Source organism: Pagrus pagrus, assembly GCF_965226575.1.
Source record: "Pagrus pagrus genome assembly, chromosome: 10".
NCBI lineage: Eukaryota > Metazoa > Chordata > Actinopteri > Spariformes > Sparidae > Pagrus > Pagrus pagrus.
The window spans coordinates 31,550,059-31,565,523 of NC_140194.1; the positions used below are offsets into that span (position 1 = coordinate 31,550,059).

General features: G+C 40.3%; 1 protein-coding gene across 1 annotated transcript in view; it reads left to right on the top strand.

The window, feature by feature from the left end:
- Window positions 1-15,465, top strand: part of zfpm1 (zinc finger protein, FOG family member 1) — a 120,130-nt gene that overhangs the window by 71,653 nt on the left and 33,012 nt on the right. The window lies entirely within an intron of this gene.

Sequence of the window (15,465 nt, forward strand, 5' to 3'; positions counted from 1 at the left end):
AGAGCGATGAGGGGTGAGAGATTTTAAAAGGTGCAGTTCTGATAGTGAAATTAGAGGTGAGGGGATGGGAAGCGGGAAGGTGAAGACATAGAGGGATGAGGGAGATACAAAATGAAGAACTGACGGTCAGGCTATCCGGTTGGGGTAACTCTTTATAATAACCATCATCAATAAAAAGTACATTATTAGTTAATTAAACATTAATTTGTTAATTTACTGTTACACACACACACACACACACACACACACATATATATATATATATATATATATATATATATATATATATACACACACACACACACACACATCTGGAAGTAGTATGTGTTCCACTCATTCCATCACAGAAAGTTCTTTGTTGTGTATGTAATCTTTTGACCACAACTGTAAATTCCTGAGTTTGGTGTCTTGTGACTGCTTTCTCTCTTAAACTAGCTAGAGCAACCAAAAACAAAACAGGCATGCACAGGAACATGCTTGCAGTGAAAATGTTTAACTTTTATATCTTTGGGAGAAGGGCTCATAAGGAGCACTTTAGGCCAGCATCGCCCTGTGCTTCCATCACCCACTCTTGATCTCCACCAGATATTCTGACTGACACACACACTCTCCTCCAGCATCTCCTCCCTTCCAGCCTGTCTGTGATGTGTCACTCCCCTCCTCCATCCCTGATGATTGATAGGCGCGAGGCCCTAATCTAAAGGAACATTTCTCCACGCTGTCCGGCTGCTATCAGCCTAGCAGCTCCCATATACCCAGTGTGTGAGCCCATGGCAGGCCTGGCGCTGGTAGCAGGACTGGACATTGGCACGCTGATTACCAGCCTATCAGATTCCTGGCTTCTCCTGCAGCCAGTGCACCACATCATGCATACCTTCCTCTCACACAAAAATACACTTGAAGATCTTTGTGTTTAACTTGTCAGTGTGCTCCATTGCCTAAATCCATTCCCCCAAGCCTTTATCATAATGGTAAAAGAGCAGCTGCTGAAGTAACTTGTTGTGTTTGGTCTGGATACAATTGGAACCTAAAATTTCATCTGGCAGTGAGCAGCATTCATCCAGAGAATGCTAGACTACAAAGTCACAAAGTCTTTGACGGTTTTAAGGTAATGTAATGTCTATTTAACACTGAGAAGTGTGTGCTGGTCCACCCTAGATCATGGATACGTGACAGTAAATTAAATAATTGTAGTGTAAAGATAAGTGACCGGTGGTAAAATGGGATATATACTGGACTTTCCCTCTGGAAAATGGTGTTTGCATTCTGTTTGTGACCAAGATTTAAGAGAGATTTGTTTTTAACTTATGTTATGTAAGTTAGTTAACGTACATAAATGACACAACTTCTGTCACTTGCGTTATGTGAGTAACAAAGTTGCATCACTTGCATTACGTAATGTACGCAAGCTAGATGATTTCACTCATGATTTTAAACCTCACCAAAGCGCGAATGTTCGACAAAGTTAACAATTGTCCAAAAGTCGTCATATGAATATTTGAACTGTTTGTCAGCAAGCTTTCTTTGAAAGTCTCAGCAGATGTTGCATCTAATGTTTTATTGCTAACTTGACCGCTAGAGGAGTAGGTAGAGCGTAGGGCTGGGCTATATGGCCAAAACTGTTATCACGATATGTTTTTTTATATTGATCGATGTAGATAATTATCACGATAAACAGTATATTTAACAATAATAATGTTGAATTGACAGCTTAATACACTTTAATGCCTCCTGTTCTGTAAGACCTGATGTGGCTCGGACGTGCGACCAGACCACATATCAGTGGTGACATCCCTGAGCTGCCCCTTCAACTTTACCCTACACTCTGCGTAGAGCTGATTTTTTAACCATGCTTATAGGCATCATATCTTTAGCGATGCAGTACGTAATTGTGCTGGTTATGTCTTTGTGTCGCTTCGGCTTCTTCTTATATGGGGTAATGGCTGAAAAAGCAGCGGCAACTGTTGGTTGTCGAACTGAAGTTTGACTAGTAGAAGCAGTGGGGCTGGGCAGTTGGCTACTTGAGGTGAGGCTGATGCTAGCATGATACTCATACTTTCAGAGTCCTGTTTGGTACGGTACCTTTTGAGATGATGGAAGAGGTTGGTGGTGTTTCCAGTTCTGCTGAGGACTGGTCGCCGACACGTTTTGCACCTAATGCTGGTCTGTCCTTTGTCAGACTTCAGGTAGCCAAACTATTTCCAAATAACCGAAGTGGTATGACCTTTCTTCGGTACAATTTCTTCATCTTTCGCAGTTTCCTCACACTCGGTTTCGAGTGGACACACAGGTGATCACTGTCATTCTGAGTAGTTGTGAGTGGGAGGGGCCGGAAACATGTATCAACCACATGCGTCTGTTTCTCTGCTGTGCGATTGGCTATTGGTGTAGTGTTTTCTAGGTAGAGGAAAACAGACTCAAAAATAACTATATCGAAAATAAATGTCATAAATTTATCATCGTTATCGTGGGTAATTTTATCATGAAAGTGATCGAGATCGTTTCATTGCCCAGCCCTAGTAGAGCGTCATTGTTTGAAACTGACCAATCTGCTGTATTTGAGTTGGAAGTGAGAACGTGTTTCTCCGTTTCGTGGGGAACCTCTGGAAAGGACACTAAGTCAATCAATCAATCAATCAATCAAAATCTATTTATAAAATATGTATTTTTATCGATGGAAAGTCTTGCAAGAATACATATATTAAGCTCTCTTTGAAGTGCTAAAGCCTTTCGATATGACTTAAGTCCCTATAGTACAGGAGAATTATACAGAGCCTGAAATGATAAAGAGAGTGAAGTGATGCTTAATGCTTCGCTACTTGTTGATAGTGTTTCCCAATGGCATGCTTTTATTTTTTAATGCATTTCTGCTGAATTTCACACATCTCCTGTTGCCTTAATGAAATACAGTGGAATATTCAATAACAAATTGGAAGTTATGGCTTTTCATTTATATTCTCACAGAATTTGAGCATGGTGTAGCTAAACTTAACACAAAACTTAGTGACATTGACTGAAACCAGATATCACACTAGCACACCATCATCTCAGACTTGTGTATGCTTCTTTGTTGAGTGTGCTTCAAGTTCAAGTGTAACAGTGATGAGGTCCATGACACCAGCAGTTGAGATATCTGGTGAACTGTCACAGCTTATTATATTAAATTAACCACACCTTTTCAGTCTTGTCACTACCAGCTTCGTGGACTTTAGACCAGCATGTTCTGACCCACACCTCTGTGAAATTAGAGGCCTTACTCTTTTTCCCTTTTGTTGTTTTGGCCATACATCAATATGTCAAACAGCAGTGGGGTTGGTAAACAAATGCATGCATGTGTGTGTTTTACTGACAACATCTTCAACAATTTAAAGCTATTAAATGAAATATATGAGATTTTGAACATTAATATAGCAACAAAGAGCTAATTGCTAATTAAAGATATAGTGGAGAAATGGCACCCTGAGCAGAGATTGCAGTCATACTCCCTCTGTGTGTATTGTGATGTGAGCTTTGTCAGCAGTGTATGTTCAGATGTTTTTGTTGTTGAGAAGATGAAGTGCAAATTTCTTTTGGTCTGAGATGCTGATGCTCTAGTGCGATATCTAGTGTCGGTGAATGTCACTATGTTTTGTGTGAAGTTTAGCTACACCACGCTTAAGATAAGATAAGATAGATAAGATATACCTTTGTTGATCTCCCGTAGGAGAAATTCAATTTGGCACAGGAACAAACAGCGTGCAAATAATACAATACAATAAGTAGCAGTGCGTGGTAGGAGTTGACCAAGAGAAATATATATTGGAACAAATTAGAAATAAACCCAATTAAAATAGAATAGAGATGCTATATACACGAAATGGATCTATGTGCCTATGCCTATGCAATGTTCATGTAACTGTGCAATGTTGATGATGTGAGTCTCACAGGCTGCCCACATTGGATGCGTGAGCACCGTCTGTGCGTGGTGCTATGTCTTGCTTTTGATTTCGACGTCCATGTTAACAGGTTAGAACAGCCATACTGGCTGCGTGAGTCGCTCTTCTCAGGCGTGTGTCAAACAAGGCTACAGCGGGGCTTCATCTGGAGGTCCAGAGTCTCGCATCCTTTGACCGCAACATGCGCGGTTTTCAGCAAAAATAGACCTGAAAATGACCTGCAGACAGTCATATTGACATCATATCACCGCTTCACTACAGTGTTAATGTCTGTATCTGTAGAATATGTCACACATTGACATATGTAGAATATACACAACAGGTGAAGGGCAGCTTTTTTCCTGTGCACTCTTTTTCTTTCTTTCTTTCTCTCCCTCCCTCCCTCCCTCCCTCCCTCTCTTTCCTCCTCCCACTTTCTTGCTCTTTCAAGGGGGGTAAATACAGTAATATACCGATATTAGGGGAATACATTCTGATATCTATATATCGGCTGATACACAAACAATTTTTGCAATGATCCCTCAAATTTGGTTAAACACTTGTGACAAAGAAATGTAACATAGGCAGGATATTTTACAATTAATTTAATTTTATTAACAATAAACATTTTTATTTAAAACAGAGGGCTGTCAAGCAATTAAAAAAAACAACTAATTAATTACAAGGTTTGTAATTATTTCATAGAAATGAATCGCTCATACCAATATTTGCCATAAGCATTTAAGAGCATTTCAGTGCAAATGGATTTGGGAGATGAGTGAATCAATGAATAAATTGACATTCTCAACTGTGAAAGGCGGTTATATTTCAAGCATGAAGATCTCCGATGGTACGAAAATTCTTTGCTGCTTAAATTGCACAAAATGGTCCTCTTTCCATCTTCCCATTTTTTGAAGCCCCACTGTAATGTGTTTTGGTTGCATTAGGTTGTAGAAGTAAGCTGTATTTTTTAAAGTGAAAAATGAAGCTGGCGGGGCTCCTTTAAGAATAGGGCAGTTGTGGTGGAGAGCAACGGTCAGTGGCTGAGCTCAGAGCACACTGCTGTTACAGTGTAGTCACGGGAATGTTACACAGTGAGTTTGTCTAGAGGCAGTAGGCTACATGTACAGTACAGTTTGCCCATGAATAGTCTCTGCAGCTCCTCAATACACAAGAAGACCTCATGTTTGAGTGACAGCTATCGTTATCACTGCTAATATCCATCCTATTTGTATCCGTGCTAATATCCATGCTATTTTTTCAATTCAATTCAGAGGGGCTTTATTGGCATGAAAGTTTTAACAACAATGTTGCCAAAGCATCTGTCCAAACACTCAGACAGAACACAACAAATAACAACATGAACATCAACACAACACCAACAGCTTTTGCTATCCATGCTAAAGATGTTAATCATGCTAAAACGGCAGTCTGGTGGTCCTGGTGTAATGTTCTGCTATTAACCACACACCATTCTCGGTTTAAGAAAGAATATAAACCGTTAGGCAGGAGGAAACACTGACTGGAGTGGTCAGTAGTGTTTAGTCATCTGCCCCCATCATGTTTACAAAGCTACTGTGGAACCTATTCAGTGACTTAAGGTCAAGGGAACAGGATTAATTTGCATGCAGCGGAATTTTATAATTATACCTCACCTCAGGCATCTTTTTCTGCATTATGATGTCAAAAAAAGCTCCAACCCTAAACTGATTCATGGTAGCAGTAAGACCCAACAAAATCTAGAGCATTTTCCTCATGTTTCTATCCTTTTGACGATGCTTGCACCATGTAAGAAGAAGTATAAGAGAAGTATCACAGGAAAAAGCCCTCACACATACAGTATATCCCCTGCGTTAGGCTCATTTCCCTCATCCTCATGATATCTAATTCTTATCATGTTCTGTCTTTTTCTCTCTATGTCCTCTACGCTATCTCTCCCTCACCAGTTTCCTTCCTTTATTAGACAATAATCACTTGTTTACCAAAGTCTTGAGAGAGTTTGTTTTTCTACAGCAGCACCAGAAATAAACGTGAACAATGTAATTTTGGCTATAATGTCAACTGTGTGCTCTATGATCGTCTTAATGGGTTTTATCCCACTTTATCTCGTCAGGAACGTTGACTCTAAATGAACATTTCAGCATTGCAAACTGTCTGAAGAGAAAAAGAATTGGCTTGCAGCAGGTGTGTAAAGTAAAGTCTAAAACTAACTTTGTATTTTAATTATATTGATTACTTTTATTTCTTGATGAATATGCAGATATATGCAGTATTTTGATAATTATTCAGAAAACCATTGCTCCCTTTGGTTAACTTTATTGAATACAGCAGCAGGGAATATAAATCCAAATGGGAAAGAAAGGAAAGAGCCTGAATCCTAAATCTTGTCAATTTTCCTTGGCAGAGCTTCTTTTTCCCTCCAGTCGTTTCCATAAACGCATTACAGTAGGATGCTTCAGAGAACAGTATTTGTGTACTCTTTCTGGATATGGACACTGACTAGAAAGTGAAAAAATCTCTGTGTTTTACAGCTTCTGTTTGTTCGCACTCACTGCTCTCTTCTTGCTCTTGTCTGTTTAATTGGTGAACCTTTAAATGACCCTGAGTGAGTCGAGCAAGTCTATCATTCTTTAACTTTTCCATGTCTCCTTCCCCAGCCCACATTGCCGATACCAGCCTGATTGAAATGTCCTTTTCCGCGGGATCCAGAAGGAGTTGTTAAAGCAGACATGAATTAATGATTGAATTAATTATCGAAGTCACATACCGTACAATTAATTTTGTGGCTTTGCCTCAGTCTTTTTTCCTCTCCCCGTCTGTGTGTAGAGAATGTCAAGAAACATTTTCTAATTAATTTATGTGTGATTATCAGGGATAGTTTCTGGAAGGTCTCCACTTTCAATTTGTGACAGGCTACAGCAGAGGAGAGAGGGGAGGCTGGGAGAGATGGAGATGGGAGTGTGAATGAGGGAGCGGCTGTGCTCGTGAAGTACGTGCCCTCTCACACACACACATACACTTACTCAGATGCGCACACTAATGGACTTTCGTTTTCTTTTTCTTTGTCACACAGTTTCATGTTAGGATACTCCCAAGAAATCCCTCTTTCTCCTCGAGTCATGACTATCCAGTCAGTGTCATTTTGCTTTGAAACTGAATATTGTTGAATTTGTAGTCTGTTTCCTCTAAATATAAAGACAAAGGACACAGACTTAAGTTTCTATAAGTGTGTTTGACACTGTCTTTGTTTTAAAATTGGTGAAACGCTTTCTTGACAGATAGGTTTGGACTATTTTTAAGGTAATATTTACATGCTATATATTAAAAGAGTTGATGGTTGCTGTTATCATTCTCTCTCTACATTTTAGCTGTAATATGCAACTATACTGCAACGAATAGGTAGTAATTTAACATAAGAAAAACTGCACTACTCAGAGACTGGGACAAATGGGGAGCTAATGGTGGCCCATCAGCTCATTGGTCTGCTGCCCTGTGGTTAACCACACTTCCAGCTATGCATGGGGTCGTGAGCATCAAATAAGTGTATCCTCTTGGGACAATGCTCAAAACATTTCGTGCCCTTCTGCATACTTGATTAGATCATGAGATATTGTTAGTTAACATTTACATTTGACGTGAGCATGGTATTAGAAATCTTATTCAGCCTGTGGAGAGCATAAATGTGCCCAGCAAATTTCATAACAGTCAGCATTGTTTGCAGCTTTGTTTCTTGCACCAACAGTTGGACCTGGAACAAAACCATAGATAACACATTTAGCATTGCACTGTTTCTTACACTGACTGATGAAACTGGTTTACATTATTTTGAAAACGATTTCCCCTCATCTGTGTTGTGACTGGTTGGATAATGTTGGACTCTTTCTCACACACTTGCATACAGCGTTACATTTTTTTTTTGTCCGCATCAATAAAACTCTGTGCCAGCAGTCAGCTGATTGAACTCCAAAATGAAGTTTTTGCATGTGAATGTCAGTATTCTTTGTATTTGTTTGTGTTCAGTGAAAAGGAGGAGGGGGAGGAGGGCTCATCTCATCAGCAGTAGCCCTGTCACTTGTTCTGTTTTCACACCCTGTCCTCTGAACAGAAAAAAATGCCTCTAGTTTTTTCCCCCCTCATTTTATCTTTCTTCGCATATTTGTGAATTTGCATGTTTGCTTCTTGCTCTTTTCTGGTGGTGTATGTATTTTGTAGATAAAAGTTCAGCAGTGCAGTTAAGAGAAATTAGTTGGGTAAACAGTGGTAAATGTCAATGATAAAGTTCTGTTGAAGCTCATCTGATTAGTGGAGCTACGCAGGTGTCTTATCTTGCCTGTGCAACAGAGGGTAAAATGGAAATGATTGCGTGGTCCTGAGCAGTAGATGCCTATCCCAGAAATGTCTATCTGCTGCCGAGCTGAGCCTGCTGGACTCCAGGGACCCAGGGGTGCTGCATGGAAGATCATGGAGAGAGAGACAAGAAAGGAAAAAGGAGGTGCAATCAGGTCTTGCTTGTTGTTAGATTCAGGGCTTTCATCAACCAGCATTATAAATGATGTGCGGTCATTAATGTGAAATGGTGAAGAATTCATGAGTCCAAATTTTAGATTTACCAAAATGAACAAAGGGGAAAAGATTTAAACATTTCTGATTGAACATTGATAATCAAATTTATAAGCCTATAAATTAGCAAGGCAGAAACAAATTGATTATATAGTGTTATTAATTAAGCCAATGAGATGCATAGAATGTTTTAGTATACACACTGAGACCTGCCATTGCCTTGTGAAAAAGAATCCTGCTACTGTAGGAAATACGTTTTACTGCATACACTTTTAATGAGCCTTTGCAGACTTTGCTGATACTTGATACAAAATAAAGATTTCACTTAAAGCAGCATTAATTAATATTTTTTATGCTGACATTGAATCAAATGATTTAGTAATGTAAAAGGCGTCGCCTTACACCTGTAAAACATCCAAAACATTTTAACTTTAGTAGAGGCATTGTGTTCATGTAGGATCCCATCCTGTTGCTGAAGTTTTAATGCACCCAGTAGCTCACCTGATAGAGCATGCACCATGTTCCATGGCAGATTCTATAGCAGCCCGGGTTGATAGCCAATACGGTTCCTTTGATGCATGTCATCCCTTCTCTCTCACCTTCCGTCCAGTCTTCGCCTGTCACTATCAACAAAATAAAGGCATTAAAAGCCCCCCAAAAATCTTAATTATTTATTTAAGAAATAAAAAGGTTTTCATGGCCTTTAAGAAGCACACATTATTTATTTGAGATCATATTCAGTAAACAAAATACAAATGTATACACATAAATGACCAAAAATGTTGCCTTGTGTATGCATAATTGGTATTGGCTCATCATATAGAAGCAATTGAGACTGTCGGCAAAAACTGTCTTACTTATATCCTTACTTATAAGCCTTTGTATATTTGGCAGATGTAATTGCATTTAACGTTTAAACATAGAACACAACCTTATCTTTCTACCATTAACAGAACTACACTATTTGTCCTGTTTCCTATGAGGACTGGAGAGAATAGGACTGGGAGGCGTTGGGATTTGTCATTCAGCAGAGGTTAAACCCCACCTATTAGTGTGGGGTCGGAGTAGCACGTAGATAAAGATTTCCTGTTGTGTGGTGTCAAAAAATCAATAGCTCTGCCGCGATGTGCTCATTTGATATCAACAATAGTCTTTTTAAAAATCAATTAGGCCGGATACAGGAGAACATCAGTGTTGGGTAACACCTTTCCTTTTTTTCCTGTTTATTTTTCACTGATATTCAATCAGCCCGGTTCTTTTTTGAGGGTGTTCCTATTTGATGACCAGGTACAATTGCATTATGCATGTTTTTTGCATATGTGGCGCCTTGCAAACCAAGCTCAGGTGACTTTCTCAATGTTGGAACTTTAGACACACAAAAATCTACAGACTGACACCAGAAATGATCAACACACCCCAAATACAACCACCTCTGGAGACAGCCATTTTTGGATTTGGTGCCTGTTGGTTTATAAAGCACTGAATGATAAAGACCCAAAATAGATTTCTGATCTACAGACTACATAATGAATCGTCCAGACCTCTCAGATAATCGGGGACTGGTCTGCTCCCTGCCTTTAATTAAAACAAATTTGAGACTGTGATCTCATATCGTGCACTGTAAGTTTTATTTTTTTATTTTCATCTAATTTGACACCCCAATCATTTATACTGTTGAACTGTTGAGGCTTTTGTGAGATAATCCCTATAACTACGGAAAGAATGTTTTTTGCTAAATTAACATTTTTAATTCTCTTTTTCTCACAGCACTTACAGTAGATTATCCTTAATCTTTATTTTGTTATCTACAACACAGAAGAAGGATTAGTCATTCAAACAAAAGTGGACCCAAGCTAGTACGATGTGGAACTCCATAGACTGTAATCTCTTTTTGTCAACCTATTTTATGTACTTTTTAAACACTCAATAGCCAATGTTGCCATATCAAACTAAGAAAGAAATGGAATTGAAACAAACTTACAAAAATAACTGAAGTGCTAATCACTGCCAGCTTCCTCACAAGCCTACAGTTGGAAAAAGAAAAATCTGCTTTTCCATCTTTGGGTCTTTGAGTGTTCTGTTTTTTGGATTATTCCCAAAGTTTTGGACAGTTACCACTAATCTTTCCACTAATTAATAATATGACATATCAGTTAAGATAACAACTCAGCTGCAGGTTTAATTATTTTCCCTCCAAGTTGACTATATGGAAATTAATCATCTCAAAACACAACAATCTACCCGATTAAGTGTAGTGTTAACACTTTTGTCCCCCATATTATTCCCAGCAGGATTGCATGTTGATTAAACATCTTAAGTCATTCCTTTTGTGTAAGTGTGTGTGTGTGTGTGTGTGCAACTTTGACTGTTTTTTCCTTGATTCCTTCATTTTCCTGCAAGATCTTGTATTGATGATGGGAGAATTGGGCCGCTGCGTAAAGTCTTCTTCAGCACATCCCAAAGATTCTCAATGGGGTTAAGGTCTCAACTCTGTGGTGGCCAATCCAAGTGTGAAAATGAAGTCACATGCTCCCTGAACCACAATTTCAGTCCGATGAATGTGGCATTGTCATCCTGTAATATGCCCGTGTCATCAGGGAAGAAAAAATCCACTGATGGAAAAACCTGGTCATTCAGTATATTCAGGTAGTCAGCTGAAGTCATCTGGACCTGACCAACTGAAGCAACCCCAGATAATAACACTGCCCCCACAGGCTTGTACGCTGGGTACTAGGCATGATGGGTGCAGCACTTCATCCGCCTCTCTTCTTACCCTGATGTGCCCATCACTCTGGAACAGGGTAAATCTGGACTAATCAGACCACACAACCTTTTTCCATCACTCCAGAGTCCAATCTTTATGCTTCCTAACAAGTTGAAGCCTTTTTTTCCAATTAGCTGATAAGTGGATTACTAAAGTCTACACAGTTGTTTAGTCTCCGACCACATTTCTTCCTCAAAGATGATGGTTCACCACTGTCCTTCCAGGTTTTAATAATGCGTTGGACAGTTCTAAAACCCAATTTTAGTAGTTTCAGCAATCTCCTCAGTTGTTTTCTTTGCTTGATGCAGGCCAATAATTTGACCCTTCTGAAACAGAGTAGTAGCATTTCCACGACCACAGGATATGTGTTCCCACGTGGTTGTTCAAAAAATGAGAAGCTACTCACTGCACCAGTCAGGGTTAAATATGTTGTTGCCAGCTGCAACATATTAATCACTGCAGTAATTATCCAATGGAAGGCTCTAACCTATTTGCTTAGTTAAATCCAATCGAGGATTTTGTATTTTGTATTTTGTATTTTGATTTTTGTGTATAAATACTCTACACAGTGGTCAACAAAAGGTTGTGGAACACTGAAGACAAACATACTTAAATTGAGTCCTTTAGTGTTGTTGCTTTATTATCTCATACATAGCCATTCCAGAGATCAAAGGACAACTTTTGTGAGTCTGACAAAGATGGTGGGAATCGACCTATTGTATTGACCAATCGTAGCTAGTTCACTATAGGAACTGATGCAGCATCTTTTTTCAATTTTATGTCTGTATTTTTATACATCAGCATCACAGTCAAAAACAAAGTAATTCTTCAGGAATGGATTTGATTCTGTTGAACTTAATATCTTTGCTTTGTGTAATTTCCAGTGCCCGAACTCACTCTTTTAAACAACTGAACAGTTGGTAGATTAAGACTGGCAAAACAAAACACACACACACACACACACACACACACACAAAAACAGCACTGATCAAATAAATTCTCTTACAGCATCAACACCATCCTGGTCTCTTCTAACAGCTGTCTGCTACCTTCAGCTCTACCCCCCTTCCACCTTGCCCTACACTCATTGGTTAATTGTGTCTGACTGTTTTATTGTGTTGGCTCGTCAAAGAGGCCTGGACGCCCCAGTGGCTGCTGAAGAGTCCGTATTGATAAGCCTTTGTGAGTATGTGTATGTGTGCAGCTGATGACAGGGGGTGTATACTGTTGTGATGGTGTGTGCATTAGAGAGAGATTGTAAGTTAGTGCGTGTGTCAATGTGGATACTGTGGAACTGGTTGATATTGATAACAAGCCCATCCAGCCTTGTGTTTTTAGGATGGGTCATCCAACACTGACAGAAAGAATGATGATGTGCATGGATGTGTGCACGTGCAGGCACTGCATGTACAGTACAGTATACAGCTGTGAAGGGGGTAGTATCATACAGAGCAGTAAGGGTAGTAGTAGCAAGTGCAGCCATGTTGATAAGGAGCACTGGGTTATTCTCCAGGTCTATGGTGGGCAGGAGCCGTAATTAACAGGGATTAGTATTATTGGAGGCATCATGTTACCCCAGTGAACACAGCTAACCTGCTGGGATTAGCAAGCAAATCAGATAGCACCTTCTTTCTACCAGTATGAAATGACAGTGTTTCATAAAAGTGACACCCTGACTACTTAATCTACAGTCATTTATGCTGCCCATAATCAGTTAAACTCCATCATCTGCATTTATATGCAGTATATGTACATTTAATTTGTCAATTGATTAAACGGTAATAATGATGTTAAAGTGATAGTTCATGTCTTTTGATGTCGGGTTGTATCAGGTACTTATCCTTAGTTAGTGTATTACCTGCAGTAGATGACCGTCAGCTCTCCCTCTGTGTGAAGCAGCTCGGAGCACTGACAGGGATTGTACTGCTAAACGGGACCGACAGCAGGACATATTTTGGCCACCTAGAAGAAGGCACACCTAAAAAATATATATATCCATTTAAATGTACCCTATATTTTGAACATTTTTGGCATTTTACATTGCCGTCAGACAGCCGTTTCCTTTGGCACAACATTCCCTCAATCAGAGGTTGCATGGTTGATGAATGTCATAGAGCTGCACGTGGCTAAGGTGGAAAAGGATCAAAAGGGATAAAACAGAAACTGATTTTAATTAAATAGATCTTGACATTGCAGTATCTACTTCAAACGCTCATGTTATGTTGCCACTGTCAACAGCTTCAGTTCAGACTCAGTCAGTTCTAACCTGACAAACTAACGCTTGTGTTTGCCTTGTTTATAGGTGAATATCTGTGTTGGCTCACTGAGGTCAAATCCTCGCACCATTTCACAATGAGGGTCAATTGAGCTGGTCAGGCTGATAAAAGTCCCATGTGGTGAGGTTTGACCAATGGCACAGAGGCAGACTGGACATTGATGGAGTGCTGTGATAAGGAGGGTCAGAGTGGCCAAACTGAGGCCCCATAGGATGATAGGAGATAGGATACTGGCTGGACAGACTCTGGACTTCAGACTCTGCAGCCAGCAGGTTAGACTGTCTGAGGAGTCATGTTTGGGTTGACACATGACCTGGGACTGAAATGTGACGCTGACCCAACTTGAACATGTAACATTTGGGTCCAAACCCCAACAGAACCAGACAACCATCACCTGTCAGGAGACCAGACCCCAACAACCTGGATGTTTCCTTTTTAATTTACTGTCATCTGACAAAGAAATTGTCTTTCAGAATTGATTTGTGAAATCGAGCTCTCCCCAAAACCTGAGTCATTCAATGAAAAATTCAGCCCAACCTGACCCGAGCACAACAGGTCAGGTCAGCTCTTGTTGCGTCTGGCATCGATGTCACTCTCCCATGTGCACCTGGGCAAGAGAACTAAAAAGTAGGCCTGGTTACAGTGCAACATATACTATGACCTGTAGGCAAAGTGTGTCAGCACCTGTTTGAAAAACTGTTTAAAAGTGCCTGCACTGATTAAAGTAGGCTACATGAAGTCATTTTTTTCCAGAGCACCAAGTTGGTTGGCTTAATGTTGATCCAATTAAAACAGATATAATCAGGTCAACTAGTGCCATAAGATTTTATCCCTGTGTGACCTGTGTGTTATCATACTGTGTGTCATTGCAACTTTGAGCAGCAAGTTAAGAGAAACATGCCAATTCCTGTGTTACTTTGCCACAACAGTCCGTGAAACAATATTTTCAACCACTATTTGGCATTTAAGGACTCATTTTACTAAACAAACGTATATTTCTCACCGCCCCTCCTACTTTCTTCCCTCAAACCACACTCCTTCCTGCTCCCTCCTCCCCTTCCATAACCCCACCATCACCACCTCCTCCACACCCCACCGGCTGTGGGAAAGCCATTTTATCAGCGTCTGTCTGTTGTTCTCTGGTGGGGATAGATACAGAGAAGATAGATGAGTGTTTTGACATGGAGAGTGTTAGACAAACACTCTTATCAGGCCCGCCACTTTAGACCGACCCCCCGAAACAGTCGCCTGAACCATGGATGAGATGAGGAGGGGAGGAGGGTGTGAGGCACAGTGGGGAGGCAGATTTTAAATGTGTTTTGATCAGAGAGAGAGTTGGATGGATGGTCATGACGTGAAAGCTTCTCCAGAAGTAGACCCTGAGGCTGCTCATGTAACTGAAACAGTTGGCATTAATCCCATCCAGTCAGTCGCTGCAGTTTCTACTGCAACACTCACCAGTGTTGCTCAGACTTGTTCATTTATCCTCTGATGTGCAGAGACTTCTCTAAACTACTGACTGCTGCTCCTCCTGCACTCTTAGGTTTTAAATAGATGGATCAGTCCTCCATGCCTCTGGGCTTACTGGCTCCATCTGGGCTGCAGCTTGCTCAGACCACAGCCATCACTGCCATCCTTCTACAGTTATCACTTTCTGAAGTACACGAGAAGTTTCCCCTGTTTGGAGCAGCCAGGACAGAAAGTGCTCAGCTTGTATCAAACTCCCCCCTCCTGTTGAGCTGCAGACGGTTTATGCTGGATGGTCTGAGCTGCTGCAAAGGGTCATGTCAAGTCTAGGCCACATGCTGCTTTTGCCAGTTCATGTTTTTTTCCCCTTTCTAGCCTGTCATGTGATCCCTGCAAAAAATGGTGGGTCATGTTTCAACCAGTTGGACTTTTAAAGGCCGAAACCAATATTTTGATTAGCTACTATATTTTCTACCAATTAACA